Genomic DNA, 5,851 nt, shown 5'->3' on the forward strand with positions numbered 1-5,851 from the left:
TTATGTAAATGTTATATACTATGACCATGTAACTTTTACATCAACCAGGGCTTGACATTGAGCTCTTTTCAAAGACTTGTTCTACGGACAAACAAATCCACATTTTACTTAAATATTATAATATAATTTTATATATTAATATTATATATAATATGATATTATATCAAAAATAACTTTATATATGTTTAGTTTACATAGTTAAATTTGCACAGTACTGCACAATGGTTGTGTTAATCGGTTTGAATAATACAGTCTGTCTCTTTGCTTGCATTGGACATCACATGTGACAGATATACAGATGATATTCATGTATTTTATCTAAAGCCAAATGGAACAATGGGTGGAGGTTGAAGGATGGATCCAATTGAGAATCTGTGTCTATTCAAAGAAGCATTAGCAGTTTGAACAACTCGGAACAAATCTGCCAGGATGTATGGGTACAAAATTGCTAACAAACAGTGTCCAGGTTCTACCACCAGTACCAGCACTAGACTAAAAGGGTTGAATACTAATGCAAGCAGCATTTTTCAGTTTTCACTAAAAAACTTATAAATTCCAACTTTGAAAATCTGTCTGGAACAATTTGTCATTTGTCCTAAGTTGCTGGACTTGTTTTTCCTCTCTCCAAGCATTCTTAAGAAGTGCAAAAGGGAAAGTAAAACTTATAAGATATAAGTTAGCTTTTAGCTTTTGCTAAAAGAATAGTGGGTTTAGTAACCTTTTAAATCTTAAACAAAAGTTGACAGTATACACTATGCTTAGAAGTCTTTATAATCAAAATCCTTGATTAATGTAGTAATAATTAATGCAGTTTCTCTTTAGTCTGTGATTCCCAATGGGCGTTATTATCTTTTAAAGTCAAATGACTTGCGTCACTGCTGACAAACCCAACAACCATGATCTTTCAAACCAATGCCAGGCATTTTGAAGGTGTCATATCATTCGTCACACTCAGCCTGAAAAGTGTTCCATTAAATGTTTTTAAATGGAGCTCAGAAGGTAAGGGCTACTGTTTGCTAATATGCTTTTTTCATCAATGGTTTTCTTGGCCGTGCAATATTTTCCACAATCTGTTAAGATGTTACTTTCTGGAATGTAACACAATGTCAAGCTTTCTGCTATGTTAAACATGGATTGCTAACAAAGGGATCTGTTCACTTAGCCTAGTGCTTGTGAGAAAAAATAGTTTCTTGGTGTAGTAATGGTGTGTAAACAAACTTCTTCCTGATCATGACATACAAAACAAATTCTACTTGTAGGAGCACATAAAATGTGTAACTACTACGAACTTTTAACTGGTTTATTTAAGTTTATATGTGTTTTGTCTGCCATTGGATGTAGCAGGAGGCAGTAATCACCAGGGACTACGTTCAGCATGTCTATAAATTAAATACTAAATTAATTAGTAAAATAAATATTAAAATGTATTTCTCATTTGCTTTCTTATTTGCTAATCTCATTCTCAGCACTCTAAATGAAATTCCCAAAACAATGTATAACATATACCAAAGAACATACAACTCTCAATCATTAGCTACATACATAACAACACCATTGGTCAGTCACCAATCACAATCATCAAATGAAGTGCGCTCTTTTATCCCTGTCCGATTTTGACTGTTGAAATAATGGCTTATAAGATTTTCTCTGATCATGTCGAAATAATAGCTTATTTTCTTGTGATTTTCACTATGTCAAAATAGTGGCTAAGTTCCTACAGATTTTGAATATGTTCCAGTAATGGCTTATTTTCTCAAGATTTTGATTGATTATGTCAAAATAATGGCTTAATCTTTGAGATTTTGACTGAGTTTGTTGAAATAATGTTTTATTTGCAACAGATCACTTCAACAATGTAACAAACTCTAATTGTAACACTGGTCATATCACTCATCTATATCATTAAATACATGCATGTTCAAATGATTACAGCTGACCGATTTTTGATAGTCAACATATTTTAGCGTTAGATAACACCTTGATTTGAGAAGAGTGTAGAAGAGCTGTTTGATATAGAAAGAGAAGAAATGTGGAGAGGACTTTCAGAATGGCATTAGTGGGGAAATCTCTGTTTTGACAATTTTTTATTTTCTGTTACAAGCTGGGTTTTCACTTATTTTCTTATGTTCTGTATACAGTGATCAACGCTGAATTTCTGAAAGTTTTGTTGATGAGTAGATCCTCACTAAACTAAAAACAAACAACTAAAATCCTCATTGAACTAAAAACTAAACATTTTACTTTTTATAAATTGACTAAAAATATTTTAGGGGCAGGTACACCAAAATTAGCTTACAGAAAACTGAGCTAAGTCCTGGATCTTTACAAGGCCAGCCAACGCCCCTAGTCAACACACATGCAGGCAGCAACAGACAAGACATATCAATGATTAAAAAAGGAAACAAAGTAAAGATAATGAACTACATAACCAAGGACTATAAGTAATTGGGTGAAACTGCTATTTATACTGAAGTTGGTGATATTAATATGGTACAGCTACAGAAAGGTATTGTAATAAACTGGACGTACTTGTGCTTAAAGTCGGAAAACAACATATTTTGCACTTGCATTTGTGCTAAAAGCAGGTCTGAGGAGGTTGTAGGCAACAATGCCAGATTCAAGGGAGGCCTAACGTAGCTATGTCCATCACTCAAATTTGATAAGGTTGTTTTTCAATTTGAATATCTACTGATATGAAAACTATTGAGGAGACATAACAAGGTATGATCAATTTAATGTAATGTTTAACATTTGTTTTAAGGTTGATGTCCCATATAAATATATGAAATCATTATCTTGCATGTAACCCACTAAATGTGAGCAAGAACTTTGCGTCAACACTTTTTTTTTCACACTTTTACCATTATGTCTTTATATGTATTAGCCTGCACAGTCCATTTGTACTATTGTCCGCTTACGCAGTTTAATTATTAACCCCTCAAACTCTAAGGTTCCATTAGGCCTGCAATTTATTTCCTTCCTGTCCTAACTACATACATTCTTTCATTTCGTGGAAGTTACTGAATAAATGTTACTAGTAACTAAATAAATAGTCTTACCTTTAACAATTAAAGAATAGGTCTGCTGTATAAAAGGTTTATGTTTCAGTATTACAACCCCTCTAGTATTTGCCTATATAGTATTTCTCATCAACTTAAAGTCTGTCTCAGCGCATGGCTGTCCATACGTTGCTTGTCACTTCTATGCTTTATATTTTACAACTTCATTTTTGCCCATGCCTTATGTAACTCTCCCCCCTCTTTGGTTATAAAGCATTGCACATAAATGAAAAAAGGAAAGTAAAACTGTTTGCTGTTCAGTTTTACTTTCGCTTTTCCATTTGTTAGCACCTTATTTTTCTTCTTAGCTTTGGTAAAAGAATTATCTTTCATGTAATTTAAATGTTGAACCTTTGGTCACCTTTCAATCATGCAAATGTTGAGCATATACACTATATTCAGAAAGCCTTAAAAATCATCATCAAGTAGTTTCTGTGTCTGCTGTGATACCAAAAAGGCATTATTAGCTTTAGGCCAAAGGCAAAGTGACTGATGTTACTGTTATTGCTCATCAGCGTTCATCTTACAAATCCTTGTCAGCCATTTTGAAAGTATATCTGAGTAGCAGTAGCAGTCTAAAAATGTGCCAGTCAGTTAGAAGTCTTAAATAGAAATCAGGTACAATTTTCATTCAGATACTTTACTCATTAATACTGTAGATGTCTGATCTCCCAGTAATTGATTCTTCACCAACTACAGAGCTACTCATCTTGCAGGCATAATGTCAAGTTTACTATCATGTTGATAATAAACTTGACAGATGATATATTATTACACTGAGTGCTTAGCCTCATGCTTGTAAGAAAAGAACAGAAGTTATTGTGTGTTTCTGGTCCAGGTGGAACTATCAGAGTTGTAAAAGTATATTTTGAAAGAACAGAATTTAGATCATTATTCAACAAGTATGTAAGATTTGATTGTATCGATTGACAGTCTTTTTTTCCTTGTAGTCTAGATCCAGTCTACACCTCTTGGCTAAAGCAGGAATACAGCAAACTAATGGAAGGTACAGACCTCCTTTTTAGTTCACATGTTTTTTAGCTCAAAATTAACATCATGAATCATATTGCTCATTTCTGATTAAATTCTATTTCTTTCTACACAGAGGCTGCTCTTCTAGAAAGGTAAGATTTAGAGTGTTTTAAGTGTCATGCACATTGTCCTCTTTTATGACTAGTCTACAAGTCACAATGTCCTCTATAGGCAGTGGGAAGATAATCTCTATTGATAAAATAAATTATGATTGACTGCTCAGAAGAAGCTTATTATTGAAAGAATTGCACTGGAACACTGTGAAGGAGCAAAGGAGAAAACAGTAGGCCAGTGACTAAATGATGGTGATTATATCATTTTGTATATAATAAATTTGTTTGTTTGTTGAAATTTGCATTCATTTAACACTTGATTCAGTTATTATTTATCAGCCAATTGGCCACATATAGAATGTCACCCAGAAGAATGGAACTACATACATAATCTTACTGGCTTGAACACATCATATTGTTGTAGAAGTTACAGAAATTCTGTAGAGTACGGAGAATTTATAAAACCCTACCTGATGATGAAAAAGTGAGAGACTGCACATTTAATGAGAAAGTCCTTAGAATTATCTTTGCTTGGTCATCCTTCTGTCATCAAAGCCCCGGCAGTATAAGATTTGGCTAACCATACATTACTGATTTTCAGATTATTCTTACACTTTTTGAGGCAGATTGCTGTGCTAGTTGTTTCTACATGTTGCAGTAAAAAGGCAAAAGAAAACAAAGATAATTAATAAAATAAAATGATCCTTCCATTTAGCTCAATATCTGTTCAGCTTAGCACTCATTGTTTTTCAGCTTTTCCACATGTGATGGGGCAATTGGAAAACACCTCCCAATATAGGATTTTGTGTTGAGGCTGAACATGTTTAATACAACCCTGTTTCCACAGAAGTTGGGACACTGTGCAAAATGTAAATAAAAAAGAATGCAATTATATTCAAATCATTTAAATCCTACACTCTGTAAAACATGATGAGTTAAGTCAATTAAAATGAATTGAGGAAACTGATTACCTCAAAAGAAATAATATACAAACAGGATCCAGAAATGCAGACACCTTCTCTGGGCTCAAGCTCATTTAAGATGGACGGAGGTGAAGTGAAATCAATCATGGATGCTGTGTCCTCTGGGCTAAAACCATCTGGCCCTTTGTCAACACACAGTCCAAAAGGCAACACCCATGATGGTATAGAGGGGTGCATTTGTGCAGATGGCATGGGTGACTTGCACATCTGTTAAGGCATAATTAATGCTGAACAGTACATATACAGGTTTTAGAGCAAGACATGCTGCCATCTAGATTATGTCTTTTTCAGGGAAATTATTTGCACATCATTGCATTCAATTTTTATTTACATTTTGCATTTACATTTTTGTCCCAACTTTTTCAGAAATGGGGTTGGACTTACAATTCCAAATTAGGGCAGTCACTATTTGTATATACATACCACACATCAGAACATAAGATGGGAAGATCATTTTTAAAGATCAACCAAAATTGGGAACATATTTTGTAATTGTCAGAAGAGGCCTTAACACAGATCCAATGATTTTGTCATGAAGATCCATAGCCCTTACAGCTGAGAAGGCATTCAGTCAAAATTTATGGCTCTTTTCTCCAAAAACCTGCTTGCATCTAATTCCCAGACAGTTTCCTCTGGGAAAGCTGGAATTTCAATTCAGCAATTGAAAAAAAGGGTTGAAATTGTGTAATGTGAACTCAACATCGAAGTCAAATTATTAGTCTAA

The 5,851-nt window shown here is 33.8% G+C and overlaps 1 long non-coding RNA gene across 1 annotated transcript; it reads left to right on the plus strand.

The window, feature by feature from the left end:
• Window positions 1-731: 731 nt before the first annotated feature.
• LOC118801184 lies at window positions 732-4,183 on the plus strand. The gene is made up of 3 exons (XR_005006478.1): window positions 732-999; window positions 4,010-4,065; window positions 4,165-4,183. It is a non-coding gene; the product is annotated as an uncharacterized LOC118801184 (long non-coding RNA).
• The last annotated feature ends 1,668 nt before the right edge of the window (window positions 4,184-5,851 follow it).

This window comes from Colossoma macropomum, unplaced genomic scaffold, assembly GCF_904425465.1.
Source record: "Colossoma macropomum unplaced genomic scaffold, Colossoma_macropomum, whole genome shotgun sequence".
Taxonomy (NCBI): Eukaryota; Metazoa; Chordata; class Actinopteri; order Characiformes; family Serrasalmidae; genus Colossoma; species Colossoma macropomum.